The sequence below is a fragment of the Heterodontus francisci genome, unplaced genomic scaffold (genome assembly GCF_036365525.1).
Source record: "Heterodontus francisci isolate sHetFra1 unplaced genomic scaffold, sHetFra1.hap1 HAP1_SCAFFOLD_1103, whole genome shotgun sequence".
NCBI classification, from domain to species: Eukaryota; Metazoa; Chordata; class Chondrichthyes; order Heterodontiformes; family Heterodontidae; genus Heterodontus; species Heterodontus francisci.
In genome coordinates, this window is record NW_027141371.1 from 57,195 (window position 1) to 81,929 (window position 24,735).

At 46.3% G+C, this 24,735-nt stretch overlaps 1 non-coding gene across 1 annotated transcript; it reads right to left on the reverse strand.

Moving 5' to 3' along the window:
* Window positions 1-24,211: 24,211 nt before the first annotated feature.
* On the reverse strand, window positions 24,212-24,283 carry trnas-cga (transfer RNA serine (anticodon CGA)). The gene has a single exon. It is a non-coding gene; the product is annotated as a tRNA-Ser (tRNA).
* Window positions 24,284-24,735: the final 452 nt, after the last annotated feature.

Here is a 24,735-nt window from a genome sequence, read left to right on the forward strand (position 1 = left end):
GATGATCAATTTTGCATCTCACTCTGTTCTGGTGAAGATCAGAAGCAGTGTTATCTGTTTGCAACACCCGACAAGTCGGCCTGAGGCTGTGACTCATAGATAATGTGGAGTTATAAACATAGGAACATAGGAGCAGGAGTCGGCCATTCAGCCCATCGAGCCTACCCCACCATTCAATATGATCATGGCTGATCATCCACTTCAATGCCCTTTTTCCAACACTTTCCTCATATTCCCTTATGTCATTTGTATTTAGAAATCTATCAATCTCTGCTTTAAACATACTCAATGACTGAGCTTCCACAGCCCTCTGGGTTACAGAATTCCAAAGATTCACAACCCTCTGAGTAACAACATTTCTCCTCATCTCTGTCCTAAGTGGCTTGCCCCTTATTTTGAAATTGCGTCCCCTGGTTCTCGACTCCCCAACCAGGGGAAACATGTTAGCTGCATCTACCCTGACTGTCCTTTAAATATTTTGTAGGTTTCAATGAGATCACCTCTCATTCTTCAAAACTCTAGAGAATACAGCCCCAGTTTCCCCAATCTCTCTTCATAGGACAGTCCCACCATCCCAGGAACAAGTCTGATGAACCTTCTTTGCACTCCATCTATGGCAATAATATCCTTCCTGAGGTAAGGCGACCAAAGCTGCACACAGTACTCCAAGTGCAGTCTAACCAAGGTTCTATACAATTGAAGCAAGAATTCACTACCCCTATACTCAAATCCTCTTGCGATAAAGGCTAACATACTATTCGCCTTCCTAATTGCTTGCTGCACCTGCATGTTAGCTGTCAGTGACTTATTGACATGGATACCAGGTCACCCTTATATTCTATACCTCAGTTATTGACCTGTACTGCTACTTCAGGGATCTGTGGACATTCACTCCAACGTCCCTCACTTCCTCTACACCGTTCAGTGTTCTCCCATTAATTGTGTATTCCTTTGCCTTTTTTGACGCCTGCTCTCGCTGTTCCCTGCTCTCCGAGTGAACTCTTGCTCCCTCTCTCTCCTGGGCTCTTTATGCTCCACTCTGCTCTCACTGTTTCCTGCTCTCTTAATGTATCAATATTTGTTTGCCTTGTGTTTAATTTAAAATATGGATTAACTGTATTTTACAGTTGTAGGTTTTATTTGGTAGTCCTGTGCAAGTTATGGATTGGTATTTAATATTTAGCTCTGTGAAAACGATTGTGAATGAAAATATAACTTTCAATCTTATACATGGGCTGGTCTGCAAGCTCCAAGTCCTTCATTTTGTAGTAATGGAATTGATACTGTATCTTTCAGTCTTAATCTCTGTGGGATTTTTGAACTGGTATGTAATGCATAACTTGGTCTAACGTCTGATGTACATTATTGGGATTCATAGGATCATAGGAAATAGGGGCATTAGGTCATTGAGCCCATCAAGCCTGCTCCAACATTCAAACAGATCGTGACTGATCATCTACCTCTACGCCATTTTTCCCTGCTGTCACCATATCCCTTGATCTTGTTAGTATTTAGAAATCTATCGATTTATGTCTTGAATATGTTCAATGATTGATCTTCCACAGCCCTCTGGGATAAAGAATTCCACAGATTTCTCACCCTCTGAGTAAAGAAACTCCTGCTCATCTCAGTCTCAAATGGCCTGCCCTTATTCTGAGACTGTGTCCCATTGTTCTAGACTCACTAGACAGAGGAAACATCCTATCCATATCTACCCTGTGACACCCTGTAAGAACTTTGTCTGTTTCAATGAGATCACCTCTCATTCTTCAAAACTCCAGAGAATTTCGGCCCAGTTTCTGCAGTCTCTCATCATCAGACAATCCCACCATCCAAGGGGATGAGACCGGTGAATCTCTGTTGCACTCCTTCTGTGACAAGTCTATCCTTCCTTAGATAAGGAAACCAAAATTGTACAGAATACTCCAGGTGCGGTCTCATCCAGACTTCATACATCTTTACTCATGTACTCAAATACGCTTTCAATGAAGCCAACATACCATTTGCCTTCCTGATTGCTTGCTGCACCTGCACACTAGCTTTTAGTCTCATGAACAAGGACACCCAGGTGCCTTTGGACATCGACACTTCCCAGCCTCTCACCATTTAAGAAATACTCTTTCTGTTCATTCTACCAAAGTGGAGAACTTCACACTTATTTACAATATATTCCATCTGCCATGTTCTTGCCCATTCATTTAACCTGTCCAAATCCCCTTGAAGCCTCCTTGCATTCATTCTGTACCTTTCAACCAGGTAAATTTTGTCTGTTCTATTTCATATTTTATATTTAAAATGTAACCATGGTGACAGAGTTTATTTAGATCTGATAGTGAGTTTGTTTTTGGACTGTGATTGATGTATCAACCTGTCAGCTGTATTGAATTGGAGTGAAATAGAAACAACTTCTGTCTCTCCTGTTGTTGTTTGACTGTTGGATTGAAAATGTGTCTCTTGACTTTGGGATCAGTGTCTGTCTGACTACTTATTTTGTTTGCTCCAGTGGAACTAATGAGCTGGCAGTATCTCTGTGCTTTGGGAGTGATCCTGTACCGACTGTGTGTTGGAACTAGATCACTTTCCTTGTGTCCAAGAATCACCACATCCATTCAGGTTCCTTCGTGTATTTTCCTGCAGGAATGAAAGAACTGGTGAGGTAGAAGATACAAAAGCGATCAATGTAATCGTCCCAATAATAATCATTATGAACAATCACAAAATGAAAACCAGGAACACAAACAGTGTCAGTGTCTGACTCCACTGCAGTACTGCAGCATTCAGCTTCTGTTTACCAGGTGTTTGCAGAGGTTTTACAAACACTCCCCGATTCCCCCTCAACTTCCCGCCACTCAATGCTAATCTCTGAGCACATCTGCGGACACGCTCCCAAAGCAGTGGCTGCTGGAAGCAGATGCTGTTTGTTCCCTTCCCCCGGGCCCGGGAAGTCTCCATTAGCAGCTGATTTAAAGCATCTTCCCCTGATTGAGTGAATGGCCTCACAGACTGGGTTGGGGAAAGACTGCGCATGCGCTCCACTCCTCATTGTGACGTCCCACTGGGGCGGGGCTGGATCGCGCGTGCGCAGATCTTTGCAGCAATTCAGCATTCAAACATCAATGGGAACTTTCCCCATTTCACCCTCATCAAAGTCCCAAAGAAAGTGAAGAGGGGCTTGGACTGGAGGGAGGGAGGGGCGGGGTAGGGGGAACCCAGAACCCAGAAAGCTGCCCACTTGCCCCATTTTGATGCTCAATTTGCGGTCATTCCCTGCAGGGGGTTTGTTATTATTGAGCCCCTCCTGGTAAAACAATCCGATAGAAAGAGGGGAGAAAGGAGGGAGCCGGTGTGTTTGCTGGGACCTTGCAGAATTCATTTCAGCAGCAAAAGTCCCGGGTTATATTAACCCGAGTGAAACACGCTGTCAGTGAGAGGGAAACCGAACGGCCCTTTTCATCTTTTCATTGGAAGCAAAGTAGAGCCGGAAGTGCGGCGAGCAGAGCAGACACACAAGCTCAATGACAGGAGAGCTCGGCCGTCCCTGAGTTTCAGCTCCCGGCTCTTACATTTCTTCATCCACACTGTCTTTACTGTGGATGTTCAGGGGTTCCATGTCGGATCTGAGGACTGTATCCATTAAACATTCTGAGTCAGGGGATCCATACACTCTCTGTTACCAAGATTTATGGGCAGGAATGTTTCAAAACGTTGTCTATTAAATCATTGTATTATTCACAGAACTAATGAGGCAATCGGTTCATTATTCAGGCCTTGAACTTGGTTTGGGTAGACCGAAAACTGAGAGGTTCAGCACCTTTCCAGTTCTTCACTAATATAACTGATTTTTTTTGATGAAGTAACAGAAAAGGTTGATGAAGGGAAAGCAATGGATGTTGTCTATATGGATTTTAAGAAAGCGTTTGACAAACTACCACATAAAAGACTGGGTAACAAAACTGAGGCTCCTGGAATAGGAGGGTCAGTATCTGCTTGGATTTAAAAATGGATGAAATATCAAGAAAAGCGAGTTGTGATATTTGGTTGTTTTTCAGAATGGAAGATGGTGAACAGTGATGTCCACAAGGGTCAGTGTCAGGACCACCATATATATAAATGACTTGAATATTGGAATCACAGAATCACAGAATTGTTACTACACAGAAGGAGGCCATTTGGCCCATCGTCTCTGCACTGACTCTCCAAATGAGCAATTCACCTCATGTCACTTCCCCGTCTTCTCCCCATAATCCTGCACATTCTTCCTTTTCAGATAACAGTCTAATTCCCCTTTGAATTCGTCAATTGAACCTGCCTCCATCACATTCTCAGGCAGTTCATACTTTAACCACTCGTTGTGTGAAAAAGTTTTTCCTCATGTCGCTTTTGCTTCTTTTACCAATGACTTTAAATCTGTGCCCTCTCGTTCTCGATCCTTTCACAAGTGGGAACAGTTTCTCCCTATCCACTCTGTCCACACCCCTCATCATTTTGAATACCACTATGAAATCTCCTCTTAGCCTTCTTTTCTCCAAGGAAAACAGTCCTAACTTCTCCAATCTATCTTCATAACTGAAGTTCCTCATCCCTGGAACCATTCTCATGAACCTCTTCCATAATCTCTCCAATGCCTTCACATCTTTCCTAAAGTGTGGCACCCAGAACTGGATGCAGTTCTTCAGCTGAGGCTAGTGTCTTAGCCAAGTTCAACATGACCTACTTGTTCTTGTACTCTATGCCTCTATCACTAAAGCCGAGGATACTGTATGCTTTATTAACCACTCTCTCAACCAATAACATATAACCCCAGGTCCCACTGCTCCTGCACCCCCTTTAGAATTGTACCCTTTATTCTATATTGTCACTCCATGTTCTTCCTACCAAAATGAATCAATTCACATTTCTCTGCATTGAACTTCACCTGTCATCTGTCCTCCCATTCCACCAACTTGTCTCTGTCCTTTTGAAGTTCCACACTATCATCCTTACAGTTCACAATGCTTCCAATTTTCGTATCATCCATAAACTTTGAAATTCTGCCCTGTACACCAAGGTCTAGGTCATTAATATATATCAGGAAAGGCAAGGGTCCCAACATTGACTCCTGGGGAACTCCACTACAAACCTTCCTCTAGCCCGAAGAACATCCATTGCTCACTACTCTTTGTTTCCTGTCACTCAGCCAATTCCATATCCATGTTACTGCTGTCCCTTTTATTCCATGAGTTATAACTTTGCTCACAAGTCTGTTGTGTTGCATTGTATCAAATTCCTTTTGAAAGTCAATAAAAGCAAAATACTGCAGATGCTAGAAATCTGAAATATAAACAGAAAGTGCTGGAAATACTCAGCAGGTCTGGCTTCATCTGTGGAGAGAGAAACAGAGTTAATGTTTCAGATCAGTGACCTTTCAGATGCTGCCAGACCTTTTGAAAGTCCATGTACACCACATCAACAGCATTGCCCTCATCATCCCTCTCTTTTACCTCATCAAAAAACTCCAGCAGGACAGTTAAACATAACTTTCCCTTAAGAAATCCATGCTGGCTTTCTTGAATTAACCCACATTTGTCCATGGGGCGACTAATTTTGTCCCGAATTATTCTTTCGAGAAGAGAGTGAGACGAGGTGAGTTGCTTTAGCAGAGAGCCAGCATGGGTTCTTCAGGCCGAATGGCCTCCTTCTGTGCTTTAGCCATTCTATGATTGTATGATTCTAGCAGCAACTGTTGGTGGAGAGGCAGTGATGCAGGAATGGGTTGACAGAAAGGGGAAAGTCTGGGCTGGTGTGTGTTTGCAGCATTTGCAGCTTGTGTGCGGGTTTGAATAAAGGTGATTTGGAAGCTGTGTTCCAAATTGAAGTGTTTATTGGAAGCCTGAAGTTGATGTCAATGAAGAATAAAATGTGTTAAGATGAAGCGTGGTGTGATTGTGGATATCAGTAAATATATTGTTGGTGAATTATTTGTGTTAATAAACTTCCACTGCACCCTCTGCTGCAGGCTGCTGTTTATAGCCAGCTGTGTATTAGTGCTGTGTGTCAGATAAATGTTTGTTTTAACGCTGTTTATAAAGCAATAGCATTGCACTCAAACAGTCCCAGACATAGCAACGCACGTACAAAAGCAAAGTACTGCAGATGCTGGAAATCTGAAATATAAACAGAAAATGCTTGAAATAGTCAGCAGGTCTGGCAGCATCTGTGGAGAAAGAAACAAAGTTAATGTGAGCTAAGGAAACAGACCTGAACTGTTAACTGTTTCTCTCTGCACAGATGCTGCCAGACCTACTGAGCATTTCCAGCATTTTCTGCTTTTATTACAGCAACACCTTTGATCAGCAGTAGCGGTGATAGTGCGAGCCTGGGGACAGCCGGGAAGGTACGTTTCACTATAAAGTACTTACCTGGCGATTCGGCGGACGCGGACACGGGGACTGCTGGGTAAGTGAACTTATATATTCGGGCAGTGGCTAAACCCGAAACACTACACGTGTCTCCCACCCACCCTCCTCCTCCAACCAAAAAAATGGACTCTTGTGTGGAGGGTTTGGTAAGGTAAGGTTTTCCTTTATATTTTTTTATTCTCTGTTGTCAATTTAGAGCAGAGGGGATGGAAGTTAGGGCAGTTGCATGCTCCTCTTGCAGGATGTGGGAGGTAAGGGTCACCACTTGTGTCCCTGCTGACTTCACCTGTGAGAAGTGCACCCATCTCCAGCTCCTCACAGACCACGTTAGGGAACTGGAGCTGGAGCTGGATGAACTTCGGATCATGCGGGAGGCAGAGGGGATGATAGAGAGCAGTTATAGGGAAGTACTGACACCTAAGTCACAGGATAAAGGTAGCTGGGTGACCGTCAGGGGAGGGAAAGGGAATAGGCACAAAGTGCAGGGATCCCCTGTGGCCGTTCCCCTCAATAATAAGTATACCGTTTTGGATACGGGGGGGGGGCGGCGGGGGACCTACCAGGGGAAAGCCACAGCGGCCAGGTCTCTGGCACTGAGCCTGGCTCTGCGGCTCAGAAGGGAAGGGTGGAGAATAGGAGAGCGATAGTGATAGGAGTTTCAATGGTTAGAGGAACAGACAGGAGATTCTGTGGTCGCGAACGAGACTCCCGGATGGTATGTTGCCTCCTGGGTGCCAGGGTCAGGGATGTCTCAGATCGAGTCTACAGGATTCTTAAGGGGGAGGGGGAGCAGCCAGAAGTCGTGGTACATATCGGCACCAATGACATAGCTGGGAAAAGGGATGAGGACCTGAAAAGCGAATATAGGAGTTAGGTTGGAAGCTAAAAGGCAGGACGAGCAGAGTAGTAATCTCAGGAGTGATACCGGTGCCACGTGCTAGTGAGGCTAGAAACAGAGAGCGAGTGCAGCTGAACACGTGGCTACAGAGCTGGTGTAGCAGGGAGGGCTTCAGTTATGTGGATCATTGGGATACCTTCTGGGGAAGGTGGGACCTGTACAAGAAGGACGGGTTGCATCTGAACTGGAGGGGCACCAATATCCTGGGCGGGAGGTTTGCTAGATCTCTTCGGGCGGGTTTAAATTAGTTTGGCAGGGGGATGGGAACCGGAGCTATGGATCAGTGGATGGGGTAGCTGTTGAACAGTCAGATACCGAGTGCAGAGAGTCTGTGAACAAGGTTAGACAGTTGACAGGGCAAAGTTTCAGCCAGTATGATGGGTTGAAGTGTGTCTATTTTAATGCAAGAAGTGTCAGGAATAAGGGTGATGAACTTAGAGCATGGATCAGTACTTCGAGCTACGATGTTGTGGCCATTACGGACACTTGGAGATCACAGGGGCAGGAATGGATGTTGGATGTTCCGGGGTTTAGATGTTTCAAAAGGAATAGGGAGGGAGGTAAAAGAAGTGGGGGAGTGGCATTGTTAATCAGGGATAGTATCACAGCTGCAGAAAGGTAGGTCATCGAGGAGGGTTTGTCTACTGAGTCATTATGGGTGGAAGTCAGAAACAGGAAAGGAGCAGTCACTTTATTGGGAGTTTTCTATAGACCCCCCAATAACAACAGAGACACGGAGGAACAGATTGGGAGGCAGATTTTGGAAAGGTGCAGAAGTAACAGGGTTGTTGTCATGGGTGACTTCAACTTCCCTAATATTGATTGGAACCTCCTTCGTGCAAATAGTTTGGATGGAGCAGTTTTTGTCAGGTGTGTCCAGGAAGGTTTCCTGACTCAATATGTAGATTTTTTTTTTAATTTCCAAAATATACTTTATTCATAAATATCAGTAAAAATTACATTGCCAAACAGTTTCCAAACAGCACCAAAAAATACAAACAATGACAGGGGGATCAGTTTCCTTCAATACTGCCATGAGTTTCTTCCCAACCCTTCCGTTTCACAATTGTCATGTCAATTACAGTTTTACATTTACACCAATTGAGAATATTAACGATACAGTTCGAGGGATTCCCCATGGATCCAGCCCCTCAGTCCAGCTTGGTGGGGGAACCAGACACTGTGGTCTTTCCCCATTGAGCCTTTGCTGCGGCTGCCCCAAGCTTTATTGCGTCCCTCAGCACGTAGTCCTGGACCTTGGAATGTGCCAGACTGCAACATTCGGTGGTGGACAACTCTTTGCGCTGGAAGACCAGCAAGTTTCGGGCAGACCAAAGGGCGTCTTCCACCGAATTGATAGTCCTCCAGCAGCAGTAGATGTTTGTCTCGGTGTGCGTCCCTGGGAACAGCCCGGAGAGCACAGACTCCTGTGTGACAGAGCTGCTTGGGATGAACCTTGACAAAAACCACTGCATCTCTTTCCACACCTGCTTTTCAAAGGCACATTCCAGGAGGAGGTGGGCGACCGTCTCTTCCCCACCACAGCGAACGCGGGGGCACTGTGCGGAGGGGGCGAGACTTCGGGTGTGCATGAAGGATCTGACGGGGAGGGCCCTTCTCACCACCAGCCAAGCTACATCTTGGTGCTTGTTTGAAAGTTCTGGTGATGAGGCATTCCGCCAAATGACTTTGACGGTCTGCTCGGGGAACCATCCGACAGGATCCACCGTTTCCTTTTCCCGTTGGGCCTTGAGGACATTCCGTGCAGACCACTGCCTGATGGACCGGTGGTCAAAGGTGTTTCCCCGCAGAAACTGCTCCACGAAGGATAGGTGGTACGGCGCCGCCCAACTGCATGGAGCGTTCCGCGGCAATGTGACCAGGCCCATCCTTCGCAACACCGGGGACAGATAGAAACTCAGCACGTAGTGACACTTGCAGTTTGCGTACTGGGGATCTACACACAGCTTGATGCAGCCGCACACGAAGGTGGTCATCAGGATGAGGGCCGCGTTGGGTACATTTTTCCTGCCCTTGTCCAGAGATTTGAACATCGTGTCCCTCCGGACCTGGTCCATTTTAGATCCCCAGACGAAGCGGAAAATGGCTCGGGTGACTGCCACGGCACAGGAGTGGGGTATGGGCCAGACCTGCGCCACGTATAGCAACAACGTGAGCGCCTCGCACCTGATGACCAGGTTCTTACCCACAATGGAGAGAGATCGCTGCCCCCAAATGCCCAACTTTTGTCGTACCTTGGCTACTCGCTCCTCCCATGTTTTGGTGCACGCCCCGGCCCTTCCGAACCATATCCCCAGCACCTTCAGGTAATCTGACCTGACGGTGAAGGGGACAAAGGATTGGTCAGCCCAGTTGCCAAAGAACATGGCCTCGCTCTTGCCGTGGTTAACATTGGCTCCCGAGGCCAGTTCGAACTGGTCTCAGATGCTCATCAGTCTGCGCACGGACAGCGGATCCGAGCAGAAAACGGCCACATCATCCATGTACAGGGAGGTTTTGACCTGAGTGCCTCCGCTGCCTGGGATTGTCACCCCTCTTATGCTCGCATCCTTCCTAATAGACTCAGCAAAGGGTTCAATACAGCAAACAAACAAGACCGGGGAGAGAGGGCAGCCCTGTCTGACTCCAGATTTGATCGGGAAACTTTCCGATTCCCACCCGTTGATTGAGACTGCGCGACTGAAGTTTGTGTAGAGCAGTTGGATCCAATTGCAGATTCCCTCCCCAAACCCCATTTTGGAAAGCATTCCATCATGTAGGTGTGCGATATCCTGTCAAAAGCCTTCTCCTGGTCCAGGCTGATGAGGCAGGTGTCGACCCTCCTGTCCTGTACGTAGGCGATCGTATCCCTGAGTAGCGCGAGACTATCAGAGATCTTCCTGCCGGGTACAGTACAGGTCTGATCGGGGTGAATCACCAACTCCAGAGCAGACTTGACTCGACTGGCTATGACTTTGGACAGAATCTTGTAATCAACATTAAGCAGTGAGATGGGCCGCCAATTTCTGATTTCTGCCCTCTCCCCCTTCTGCTTGTAAATCAGGGTGATGATGCCTTTTCTCATGGATTCTGACATGCTGCCGGCCAGGAGCATACTCTCGTATACTTCCAGCAGGTCTGGGCCGACCCAGTCCCACAGGGCCGAGTACAACTCGACCGGTAAGCCGTCGCTCCCGGGAGTTTTACTCGTCTCGAAAGACTGGACGGCCGTCGTCAGCTCGTCCAGAGTTAGCGGCTTGTCCAGTCTCTCCCTCCTGCTGTCATCTAAGACCTCTGTGATAGATGACAGGAAGGACTGGGAGGCTCTGCTGTCTGTGGGCTTCGCGTCATACAGCCCAACATAAAAGGATTTTCTGATCCTTAGTATGTCGGACTGCGAAGACGTTACCGAGCCATCTTCTTCCTTCAGGCTGCTGATAACAGAGCTCTCTCTGTGTACCTTTTGGAAGAAGTAACGCGAGCACGTCTCATCCTGCTCGATGGAACGGACTCTGGATCGGAAGATGATCTTGGAGGCCTCCTTGGCAAAGAGCGAGGCCTGCTGGCTCTTCACCTCTTGAAGGTCCTCCTTGACCTCGACCCCCATTGACTGCAACCGGAGTAGATTTTGCATAATTGTCTGGAGTCGGGACAGTTCCCTCTGTCTCTCTCTCGCCTTCTGAACACCTTTGTGGATGAAGAACCTCTTGATGTTCTCCTTAATCGCTTCCCACCAGTGAACTGGAGACTCAAAGAGGGGTTTCACGGTCCTCCAACCTTTGTAATCCCTTTTGAGTTCCTCAACGTTCTCTGGGGTCAGCGGTGTCGCATTGAGCTTCCACGTCCCTCTGCCAACCCGCTGGTCGTCCTGTAAGTGACAGTCGGCCAGTAAGAGGCAGTGGTCAGAGAAGAACACCGGCTTGACGTCGGTGGATCCAACCGTGACAGCACGGGACACAAACAGGAAGTCAATCCTGGAACGGGCAGACCCGTCCGATCTTGACCATGTGTATCTGCGCTGCGCTCCGTCTGCAGGTTTTCTGAAGACGTCCTGCAGTTTGGCATCCTTAATTGTTTCTATTAGGAATCTGAACGTAGCGTCCAGTTTGCTGTCGTCACTGCTGGATCGTCCAGCCGCATCGATGATGCAGTTGAAGTCACCGCCTAGGATGACCGGCCTGGACGTCGCCAGCAGCAGTGGGAGCGGCTGGAAGACGGTCAGCCGCTCGCTGCGTTGTACCGGGGCGTACACGTTGATCAACCGGAGCGGAGCGTTGTTGTACATCACGTCTGCTATGAGGAGGCGGCCGCCCACCACCTCCTTCACTTCGGAGATGGTGAAGTTACTTCCCCGCAGCAGAATACCCAGGCCGGAGGAACGGCAGTCATTACCCCCCGACCAGATCGATGGCCCGTGGGACCACCATCGCGACCACTACCTGTAGGTGCTGAGGTGTGGTATTCCACACTCCTGCAGAAACAGTAGGTCAGCTTTGACCTTGGCAAGGTAATCCAAGGTTGAAACACATCGCGTAGTAGATTTAATGCTACGCACATTAATGGAAGCAATTCTTACACCCATGTTTTACGAAAAATTAGTTGTTGCTTCCCATACCATTTGTCCTCGCTAGTCCCAGTCCTTCGGGATGTTCCTGCATACCCATCGTGTGCGCAAGCAGTTTCACGTTGGTTGGGCTCAGAAACCCCTCCTGATTTTTCATGCAGGGTTTGTGCCGCTCGGGTGACATCGGGGGGGGGGGGTCTTGTAGGCAGAGAGCATTGGGTTGTCCTCAGCTGCTTCCATCTGTTCCTCCTCGAAAACATCACAGCTCCCGGTCTCCCGGAGCTCAGGTGCGCCAGACGTGTCTTTGCTCCCGATGTCCCGGAGCTGAGATGCGTTGGCCATGTCGTTACGTGTGGGGCATTGGGGTTGGGCCACGCCGGGCCCATCACAGCTTCCAGTGCCCGGGGGCTGGGATGCTTTATCATCCATCTCGGAGTTCTGCCGCCTCTTTTGAAGGGGCTGTCGTTCCAGCATTTCCCCGTCCAGTGAAGAGGGGTTGTTGCAGTCTGATTCAGAAGAGAGCCTCCTCTTGCCACTGGTTTGGGTGGTGGCTTTGGGATGTTTTTTCTTTGTGGTTTTCCTCTGGACCACTTGCCACTGACCTGTTTGTGTAGATAGGCTGACTGGAGGGGAAGCTATGTCGGATTTGGTGCTTGGCAACGAACAAGGCCAGGTGGCAGATCTCTCGGTGGGAGAGCATTTCGGTGATAGTGATCACAACTCCCTGACCTTTACTATCGTCATGGAGAGGGACAGGAGCAGACGGGATGGGAAAATATTTAATTGGGGGAGGGGGAATTACAATGCTATTAGGCAGGAACTGGGTGCATAAATTGGGAACAGATGTTCTCAGGGAAATGCACGACAGAAATGTGGAGGTTGTTTAGGGAGCACTTGCTGCGACTGCTGGATAGGTTTGTCCCGATGAGGCAAGGAAGGGATGGTAGGGTGAAGGAACCTTGGATGACAAGAAATGTGGAACAGCTAGTCAAGAGGAAGAAGGAAGCTTACTTAAGTTTGAGGAAGCAAGGATCAGACAGGGCTCTAGAGGGTTACAAGGTAGCCAGGAAGGAACTGAAGAATGGACTTAGGAGAGCTAGAAGGGGACATGAAAAAGTCTTGGCGGGTAGGATTAAGGAAAATCCCAATGCGTTCTACACTTATGTGAGGAACAAGAGGATGGCCAGAGTGGCGGTAGGGCTGATCAAGGATAGTGGAGGGAACTTGTGCCTGGAGTCGGAGGAGGTAGGGGAGGTCCTAAATGAATACTTTGCTTCAGTATTCACTAGTGAGAGGGACCTGGTCGTTTGTGAGGACAGCGTGAAACAGGCTGATATGCTCGAACAGGTTGATGTTAAGAGGGAGGATGTGCTGGAAATTTTGAAAGACATGAGGACAGATAAGTCCCTGGGGCCAGACGGGATATACCCAAGGATATTTCGGGAAGCGAGGGAAGAGATTGCCGCGCCTTTGGCGATGATCTTTGCGTCCTCACTGTCCACTGGAGTAGTACCAGATGATTGGAGGGTGGCAAATGTTATTCCCTTGTTCAAGAAAGGGAATAGGGATAACCCTGGGAATTATAGACCAGTCAGTCTTACGTAGGTAGTGGGAAAATTATTGGAGAGGATTCTGAGAGACAGGATTTATGATTAGTTGGAAAAGCATAGTTTGATTAGAGACAGTCAGCATGGCTTTGTGAGGGGCAGGTCATGCCTCACAAGCCTTATTACATTCTTTGAAGATGTGACAAAACACATTGATGAAGGAAGAGCAGTGGATGTGGTGTATATGGATTTCAGCAAGGCGTTTGATAAGGTTCCCCATGGTAGGCTCATTCAGAAAGTAAGGAGGCATGGGATAAAGGGAAAGTTGGCTGTCTGGATACAGAATTGGCTGTCCCATAGAAGACAGAGGGTGGTAGTATATGGAAAGAATTCAGCCTGGAGCTCGGTGACCAGTGGTGTTCCGCAGGGATCTGTTCTGGGACCTCTGCTCTTTGTGATTTTTATAAATGACTTGGATGAGGAAGTGGAAGTCTGGGTTAGCAAGTTTGCCGATGACACGAAGGTTGCTGGAGTTGTGGATAGTGTGGAAGGCTGTTGTAGGTTGCAACAGGACATTGGCAGGATGCAGAGCTGGGCTGAGAAATGGCAGATGGAGTTCAACCTGGAAAAGTGTGAAGTGATTCATTTTGGAGGGTTGAATTTGAATGCAGAATATAGGCAAAAAGACAGGATTCTTGGTAGTGTATTGGAACAGAGGGATCTTGGGGCCCATGTCCATAGATCGCTCAAAGTTGCCACCCAAGTTGATAGGGTTGTTAAGAAGGCGTATGGTGTGTTGGCTTTCATTAACAGGGGGATTGAGTTTAAGAGCCGCGAGGTTATGCTGCAGCTCTATAAAGCCCTGGTTAGACCACACTTGGAATATTGTGTTCCGTTCTGGTCGTCTCATTATAGGAAGGATGTGGAAGCTTTAGAGAGGGTGCAGAGGAGATTTATCAGGATGCTGCCTGGACTGGAGGGCATGTCTTATGAAGAAGGATTGAGGAAGCTGGGACTTTTCTCATTGGAACGAAGAAGGATGAGAGGTGACTTAATAGAGGGGTACAAGATGATGAGAGGCATAGATAGAGTGGATAGCCAGAGACTTTTTCCCAGGGTGGAAAGGGCTATCACCTGGGGGCATAATTTTAAGGTGATGGAGGAAGGTTTCGGGGAGATGTCAGAGGTAGGTTCTTCACACAAGAGAGTGGTGGGTGCATGGAATGCACTGCCAGCGGTGGTAGTAGAAGCAGATACATTAGGGACATTTAAGCGTCTCTTGGATAGGTACATGGATGATAGTAGAATGAAGGGTATGTAGGTAGTTTTGATCTTGGAGTAGGTTAAAGGTTCGGCACATCATCGTGGGCCGAAGGGCCTGTACTGTGCTGTACTGTTCTATGTTCTATGTTCTATAACACAGGTGTTGGGAGGCTCAGCCTGGCTACGCAATGTTACAAGGACGCTGAGTGACACCATCGACAACGGGACAGAGAGAAAAACACACAGAATACGAATAGACTGTGAGGAAGCAAAAGTGAGGAACGGAGAGAGAGAGACAGACAACGAAACTGAGATGGAGAAACAAGGCATTTGTATGATTGTGCTCTCTCTGTTGTCTAAAGGTATTTCCTGTTGTGTAAATATGTTTTCTGTTGTGTAAAGATGTACCCTGTTGTTGTGTAAAGGTTTTCCCTGTTATTGTTTTATTTTCTGTTGCTGACTGTCTCCTCACTGTGACGATTTGTCCTGGTTTTATTGTGGCCAAAATCACCATCTGGTGGTGGAGAGGAGACTCTGCAGGAAGGGGTTGACAAAGTGGGAGAGATTCGGCTGGTCCGTGTTTTCAGTTTGTGTTCATGTGAGCAAAAGTGATTTGTTACTGATTGATCTGTTCACTCGAAGGAAAAAGCTGATTGCAATCGAGCGCGTCTTGTTATTGTGGGGAAACACTTGATGTTTTGAAAGTGAACTGTTTGTGTTACTACCAAACATAAATAGCAGAAAATGGTTTCGATCCATTGACCTCTGGGTTATGAGTCCAGCACACTTCCGCTGCGCCACTCTGCTAACTACTGTTTTCAAGATTAGCTGCCTGTTCGTGAAATATGTTCATTTCTCCAATGTTTTTATAAAAATAGGATTGTGGTCGCATTTCTCAAGAATCCCGGACTCAGCAACACACGTGCTGACGGACTCACCCTCACTGCACAATGACACAAGGACACTGAGTAACAGCACCGACAATGAGGCAGGCAGAGAAAGACACACAGAAAACCAGGAAGATATTATCAGGACCCAGAAAGGAACAGACAGAGAAAGGTACTGAGCAAACCAGCAAGAGACAGCGAAAGACTGATGATTTATGTAATTGTGTTCTCTGTTGTGTAAAGATGTTCCCTGTGTTCTTTTGAAGATATTTCCTGCTGTGTAATATGTTCTCTGTTGTGTAACTATATTCGCTGTTGTGTGAAGATGTTCTCTGTTATTGTGTAAAATGGTTCCCTGTTGGGTAAAGATCTTCTCAGTTGTGTAAATGTGATCCGTCTTGTGTAAAAGTGTTCCGGGTTGTTTAAATATGTTCCCTGCTCTGTAATGTAGAGCTGAGTCTGCACTAATGGAATTGCTACAGTATCTTCCAGTCTGATACTGTATGAGGGCTGGAATATGATCCAAAGCACAGTCTATACAAATTAAATTGCTATTGTATCTTTTAGTTTCACAATCCGGGTGAGTTTTAAACTGAATTCTCAGTTTGTATCTCAGGTTATACTATCTTTCAGATTCTCTCAATCTGATATCGCACTTGAGATTCAGACTTAAGAAAGGATGTACTGGCATTGGAGGAGTTCAAAAGCGATTCACTCAGCTGATTCCTGAGATGAAGGGGTTGACTTATGAAGAACGGCTAAACAGGTTATTCATTAGAGTTTAGAAGAATGAGGGGTGATCTTTTTGAAACGTACAAGATTCTGAGGGGGCTTAACAGGGTGAAGAAGGGTCTCTGACCTGAAACATTAACTCTGCTTCTATCTTCACAGATGCTGCCAGACCTGCTGAGTATTTCCAACATTTCTTGTTTTTATTAACAGGGTCGATGTTGAGAAGATGTTTCCACTAGTGGGGGAATCTCAAACTAGGCGACAAAGTTACAGAATAAGGGGACACTCATTTAAAACTGAGATGCAAAGGAATTTCTTCTCTCAGAGGGTAGTGAATGTCTGGAATTCTCTCCCCCAGACAGTATTGGAGGCTAAATCACTGAAAGTATTTAAAGAGGATGTAAATAGATTTTTGAAATATTGGAGAGTTGAGGGCTATGAAGAGCTGGCATGAAAGAGGAGTTGAGGTCTGGGGCAGATCAGCCATGATCTTACTGAATGGCAGGGCAGGCTTGAGGGGCCGAATGGCCTACTCCTGCTCCGATTTCTTCTGTTCTTATGTTATGTTATATCTAATGTATATGTCAGGATGCACTATGGGAATTAATACTGAAACTTATAAAATCATAATGTGTGTAAATATTGGGCTGGTATTTAACTTGAATCTCAGAGTACACTATTGTGGTTAATTCTGTAAGTTTGAAAAGGGAACTCTGTGCCATAATGAAAACAAGAAATGCTGGAAATACTCAGCAGGTCTGGCAGCATCTGCACAGAGAGAAGCAAAGTTAACGTTTCAGGTCAGTGACCTTTCAGATGCTGCCAGACCTTTTGAAAGTCCATGTACACCACATCAACAGCATTGCCCTCATCATCCCTCTCTGTTACCTCATCAAAAAACTCCAGCAGGACAGTTAAACATGATTTTCCCTTAAGAAATCCATGCTGGCTTTCTTGAATTAACCCACATTTGTCCATGGGATTATTAATTTTGTCCCGAATTATTCTTTCGAGAAGTTTTCCCACCTCCAAAATTGAACTGACTAGGGAGTGAAATGAGGTGAGTTGCTCTAACAGAGAGCCAGCACGGGTTCGACAGGCTGTATGGCCTCCTTCTGTGCTGTAGCCATTCTGTGATTGTATGATTCTAGCAACAACTGTTGGTGGAGAGGCAGCCATGCAGGAATGGGTTGACAGAAAGGGGAAAGTCTGGGCTGGTGTGTGTTCGGGTTTGTGAATAAAGGTGATTTGGAAGCTGTGTTCCAAATTGAAGTGTTTACTGGAAGCAAGAAGTTGATGTAAATAAAGAGTAAAACGTGTTAAGATGAAGTGTGGTGTGATTGTGGGCAGCAGTAAATATGGTGCTGGTGAATTATTTGTGTCAATAAACTTCCACTGCGCCCTCTGCTGCAGGCTGCTGTTTATATCCAGCTGTGTATTCGTGCTGTGTGTTAACGAGATAAATGTTTGTTTCAACGCTGTTGAAAAAGCAATAGCATTGCACTCAAACAGTCCCAGACACAGCAACACACGTACAAAAGCAAAATACTGCAGATGCTGGAAATCTGAAACATAAACAGAAAATGCTTGAAATAATCAGCAGGTCTGGCAGCATCTGTGGAGAGAGAACAAAGTTAATGTGAGCTAAGGAAACAGACCTGAACTGTTAACTGTTTCTCTCTGCACAGATGCTGCCAGACCTACTGAGCATTTCCAGCATTTTCTGTTTTTATTACAGCAACACAGGTGTTGGGAGGCTCAGCCTGGCTACACAATGTTACAAGGACGCTGAGTAACACCATCGACAACGGGATAGAGAGAAAAACACACAGAAAACCAAGAATAGACTGTGAGGAAGCAAAAGTGAGGGACAGAGAGAGAGGCAACGAGACTGAAATGGAGAAACAAGGCATTTGTATGATTGTGTTCTCCCTGTTATCTAAAGGTATTTCCTGTTGTGTAAATATGTTTTCTGTTGTGTAAAGATGTACCCTGTTGTTGTGTAAAGGTTTTCCCTGTTATTGTTTTATTTTCTGTTACTGACCGTCTCCGGGGAAGTTGTTGAGTCAGAAACTTTAGGGACTTTCAAAAGGCTTTTGGATAGGTATATGGATAAAGGAGAATGATGGGGTATAGATTAAATTGTCCTTGACAGAGGACAAAGGATCGGCACAACATTGTGGGCCGAAGGGCCTGTTCTGTGCTGTATGTTCTATGTTCTATGTTCTATGAACTGTGACCATTTGTCCTGGTTTTATTGTGGCCAACATCACCATCTGGTGGTGGAGAGGAGGCTCTGCAGGAAGGGGTTGACAAAGTGGGAGAGACTCGGCTGGTCCGTGTTTGCAGCTTGTGCTCGTGTGAGCAAAAGTGATTTGTTACTGATTGATGTGTTCACTGAAAAGAAGAAGCTGATTGCAATAGAGAGCCTTTGGAAGCATCTTGTTATTATGGGTAAAATACTTGATGTTTTGAAAGTGAACTGTTTGTATTGTTACCAAACATAAATCGCAGAGAATGGTTTCGATCCATCGACCTCTGTGTTCTGGGCCCAGCACGCTTCCCCTGCAGCACTCTGCTGACTACTGTTTTCAATTTTAGCTGCCCGTTAGTGAAATATGTTCATTCCCCAATGTTTTTATAAAAATAGGATTGGAGTCGGATTTCTCAAGAATCCCGGAATCAGCAACACACGTGCTGACGGACTCACCCTCACTGCCCAATGACACAAGGACACAGAGTAACAGCACCGACAATGAGGCAGGCAGAGAAAGACACACAGAAAACCAGGAAGATATTATCAGGATCCAGAAATGAACAGACAGAGAAAGGTACTGAGCAAACCAGCAAGAGACAGCGAGATAAAAGCAAAATACTGCGGATACTGGAAACCTGAAATAAAAACAATAAATGCTGGAACCACTCAGCAGGTCTGGCAGCATCTGTGGAAAGAGAAGCAGAGTTAACGTTTCGGGTCAGTGACTCTTCATCAAGGAGGCTAGGACAAATAGTATGGGAAGCAACAACTAATTTTTAGTAAAAAATGGGTGTAAGAATTGCTTCCATTAATGTGCGTAGCATTAAATCTACTACGCGATGTGTTTCAACCTTGGATTACCTTGCCAAGGTCAAAGCTGACCTACTGTTTCTGCAGGAGTGTGGAATACCACACCTCAGCAGCTACAGGCAGTGGTCGCGATGGTGGTCCCACGGGCCATCGATCTGGTCGGGGGGTAATGACTGCCGTTCCTCCGGCCTGGGTATTCTGCTGCGGGGAGGTAACTTCACCATCTCCGAAGTTAAGGAGGTGGTGGGCGTCCGCCTCCTCGTAGCAGACGTGATGTACAACAACGCTCCGCTCCGGTTGATCAACGTGTACGCCCCGGTACAACGCAGCGAGCGGCTGACCGTCTTCCAGCCGCTCCCACTGCTGCTGGCGACGTCCAGGCCGGTCATCCTAGGCGGTGACTTCAACTGCATCATCTGGAGATCTAAAATGGACCAGGGCGGGAGGGACACGATGTTCAAACCTCTGGACAAGGGCGGGAAAAACGTACCCAACGTCGCCCTCATCCTGATGACCACCTTCGTGTGCAGCTGCACCAAGCTGTGTGTGGAGCCCCAGTACACAAACACCAAGTGTCACTATGAGCTGAGGTTTTGCGAAGGATGGGTCTGGTCACATTGCCGCGGATCGCTTCATCCAGTTGGACCATACCGTACCAGCTATCCTTCGTGGGAATGTTTCTGCGGGAAAACACCTTTGACCACCAATCCATCAGGCAGTGGTCTGCACGGAATGTCCTCAAGGCCCTACGGGAAAAGGAGATGGTGGATCCGGTCGGATGGTTCCCTGAGCAGACTGCCAAAGTCATTTGGCAGAATGCCTCATCACCAGAACTTTCAAACAAGCACCAAGATGTAGCTTGGCTGGTGGTAAGAAGAGCCCTTCCTGTCAGATCCTTCCTGCATGCCCGAAGTCTCGCCCCCTACACACGCGGCACTCGAGGTGGCTGCGGTGGGGAAGAGACAGTTGCCCACCTCCTTCTGGAATGTGTCTTTGCAAAGCAGGTGTGGAAAGAGATGCAGTGGTTTTTGTCGAGGTTCATCCCAAGCAGCTCTGTTACACAGGAGTCTGTGCTCTACGGGCTGCTCCCAGGGATGCACACCGAGATAAACATTAACTGCTGCTGGAGGACCATCAATTTGGTGATAGACACTCTTTGGTCTGCCCGAAACTTGCTGGTCTTGCAGCGCAAAGAGTTGTCCACGACCGAGTTTTGCAGACTGGCACATTCCAAGGTCCAGGACTACGTGCTGAGGGACGCACTAAAGCTTGGGGTAGCCACTGCAAAGGCTCAATGGGGAAAGACCACTGTGTAAGGTCCCCCCGCCATAGTGAACTGGGCAGCTGGACCCATTGGAAACCCCTCGTGCTGTATACACCAGATATGGGTTTGCTGTAAAATGTCCATGTCAGGTAAAACGGAGTGGAAGGGTTGTGAGGCAACTCACTCCTGTATTGAAGAAAACTGATTTCCTTTGCACTTTTTGGAATGTCAACTTGGTGCTGTTTTGAACTGTTGTATAATGCATTTTTTTACAGATTTATATGAAGAAAGCATATTTTTAGGAATAAAATCCTGGGGATTCATATGCATAGTTCTTTGACGGTGGCAGGACACATTGAGAAAATAGTTAGCAAAACATATGGGATCTTGGGCTTCATAAATAGAGGTACTGAGTACAAAAGTAGGGAAGTTATGCTGAATCTGTATAAATCTCTAGTTGGGCCACAACCAGAGAATTGCATCCAGTTCTAGTCAACACACGTTTGGAGGGATGTGAGTGTCCTTGACAGGGTGGAGAAGATTTATCAGAATGGTTCCAGACATGAGGGATTTTAGCTGTAAGGTTAGGTTGGAGAAGCTGGGGTTGTTCTCCTTGGAGCAAAGGAGATTGAGGGGAGATTTGATAGACATGTACAAGATTATAATAAATATGACAGGTTTAGATAACTTACAGGGCGATGGGGATAGAGCGGGGGAATGGGACTGAATGGATTGATTTACATGGGCTTGATGGGCAAAATGAGTTCCTGTACTGTAGTGACTCCATGACTCAATGACTCTCTCTCCTTCTCTCTCTCTCTCTCTCTCTCTCTGTCTATCGCTTTACCTCTCTCTGCCTCTCTCTCTCTATCTGTCTTTAGCTGGTCCTCTAACTTTCTATCGCACTCTCTCTCTCTTTTTTTTCACTCTCTCTCTCTCCATTACACACACATTTGTCAATCACATGTCAAAGAAGGAAGCGTAATGAAGGAATGTCTGCGCCCTTGAAAATGTTTCCAGCAGATTAGTTAAATGTTTAAAGTTTCTGTAGGGAGTTTGACCTGAGATGGTGAGACACAAGGTTGTGAGGTTATTAAAGTCTTCACCAAATGTAATAGGGAATAATTTTCTTCACTGGTGAACCCAAAGGAACAAATATGGCACAAGAATGAGAAAAGTCAGAGGATTGAGAAACATCCAATGGTTCTTCAAATCTACAAGTCAGCAGACCCACAGAAATACAGTAGGTTGAGAGTTCAGATCCAGTGATAGACTGGACAAATATCGAGCCAGTGCTTTTTTCTTTATAAACCTGACATCTGTCCACTTGGCTATTGCACCTCATCTCGATGTATCTGATAATACTGATACTATTTGTATTCCACAGTTGCTTTGAAATCACAGGCAATATAAATGGATTGGGAATGTCAATGGTCAGAAACCATTAATGGATTGGGATAGTCAATGGACTGGAAAATATCAGTGGATTGAGAAATTCTATAGACTGAGTTATATCAATGGATTGGGAAAGTTCAGTACATTGTGAAACATCAATGGATTAGGAAACAGGAATTAAAGGGACAGATGGAGTTCAACCTGGAAAAGTGTGAAGTGATTCATTTTGGAAGGTCGAATTTGAATGCAGAATACAGGCTTAAAGACAGGATGCTTGGTAGTGTGGAGGAACAGAGGGATCTTGGGGTCCATGTCCATAGATCGCTCAAAGTTGCCACGCAAGTTGATAGGGTTGTTAAGAAGGCATATGGTGTGTTGGCTTTCATTAACAGGGGGATTGAGTTTAAGAGCCGCGAGGTTATGCTGCAGCTCTATAAAGCCCTGGTTCGACCACACTTGGAATATTGTGTTCAGTTCTGGTCGCCTCATTCTAGGAAGGATGTGGAAGCTTTAGAGAAGGTGCAGAGGAGATTTACCAGGATGCTGCCTGGACTGGAGGGTACGTTTTACGAAGAAAGGTTGAGGGTGCTAGGGCTTTTCTCATTGGAACGAAGAAGGATGAGAGGTGACTTGATAGAGGGGTACAAGATGATGAGAGGCATAGATAGAGTGGATAGCCAGAGACTTTTTCCCAGGGCAGAAAGGGCTGTCACCAGGGGACATAATTTTAAGGTGATGGAGGAAGGTTTCGGGGAGATGTCAGAGGTAGGTTCTTGACACAGAGAGTGGTGGGTGCGTGGAATGCACTGCCAGCGGTGGTAGTAGAAGCAGATACATTAGGGACATTTAAGCGACTCTTGGATAGGTACATGGATGATAGTAGAATGAAGGGTATGTAGGTAGTTTGATCTGAGAGTAGGTTAAAGGTTCGGCACAACATCGTGGGCAGACGGGCCTGTACTGTGCTGTACTGTTCGATGTTCTATGTTTCAGATGAAAGGATTGCATTAATCAATGGATTAGAATGTGGAGAGGCAGGAGAAAATGATGCCATTTTAAGTAGGGGGCCGGGGGTTAGTAGAAACAGACCAGGGCTATTTTACTCTCTATCTCACTCCTTTCTTCTATCTGGCTCATTATCACATCCTCTCTCTCTCAGAGTGGTGGGAATCACTGGAACCCACACTTGCTGCTCAGATTGTTTGGTTCCAGGAAAATACAAGATCCACATCAGATTCACAGGAAGGATAAATGTGATTCAGAGCCAATCATATTCCTTTTGGTGATGTGTGCTCAGCTTTGTTATATCAGCAAAGGCAGCAGGATATGCAAATCCTGAAGAGTTTTGATAGAGTAAAGAAGGAGAAAGTGTTGCCAGTGACAGAAGGGTCAGTAACCAGAGGAAACACATTTAAAGTAATTGACAAAAGAATTCGAGTTGTGATGAGGAGATTGTTTTTTCCGCAGTGTGTTGTTCTGGTCTGGAATGCAATCCTGAAAGGTCAGTGGAAGCAGATTCAATGTTAACTCTGAATGGAATTGGATATATACCTGACATGGAAAATCTAACAGGGCAATGGGGGAAAGGACAGGAGTGCGGGATGTGAGATTAGATTATATTAGATTAGATTAGAGATACAGCACTGAAACAGGCCCTTCGGTCCACCGAGTCTGTGCCGAACATCAACCACCCATTTATACTAATCCTACATTGCAACCAAACATCCCCACCTGTCCCTGTATTTCCCGACCACCTACCTACATAAGTGACAATTTATAATGGCCAATTTACCTATCAACCTGCAAGTCTTTTGGCTTGTGGGAGGAAACCGGAGCACCCGGAGAAAACACACGCAGACACAGGGAGAACTTGCAAACAGGCAGTACCTGGATTCGAACCCGGGTCCCTGGAGCTGTGAGGCTGCGGTGCTAACCACTGCGCCACTGTGCCGCCCTAAATAAAATAGCTCTGTTAAATATCAAGCAAATGCACAGTAAAAAGGTTCAGTGCTTGGACCTCAGTTATTTTCACTCTGTCAATGGCAGAGAAGGCTCGAGGAACCATGTGGCTACTCCTCATGTTCTTCCCAGTGTCCAGAATAAAGTGCAACATGACACTGATTTCAAGATGGCCGACACGAACGCAACGCACATCTTTTCTGGAAACATCACATTCAAAGTGAGAAGCTAATCATAAGGCACGGACGGGGATTGAACCCGTGATCTTTAGTTTTCGAGACTGACGCCTTACCACTTGGCCACCATGCCTTTTATTAATGGACACCTGAGACTCCAGAGGAGGATTTGTGATTCTTTTTCAATTTGGTTGAAACAGCATCGAGAAACATGCACAGAAATAAAGAGGGATTGTGGAATGGGTAACAGATCAGCCTCATTCACATCATCAGCATCATGAAATCTTCATTCAGACGTTCCATTCCCATCCTCAGCTTTTCTCACATCTGTACAGTAATATAAGAGTGGACATTGGGTTGTTACTGGGCAGATTATATAAATAGACTATGTGCATCATCACAGGAAGTGATGTAATATAATCTGTGTGGCACCTCATGGAGAGTTGTCGATGAAACCTTCAATGCAAGGTGTGTGGAGTAAACTCAGGTTATTTTAACCGTCAGATTCTTATAAATTCTGTACTAAGCCTTGACAGATATCAGAATATTATATGGGGGCCACAGTAAACCAAAGTGAAGATGGAG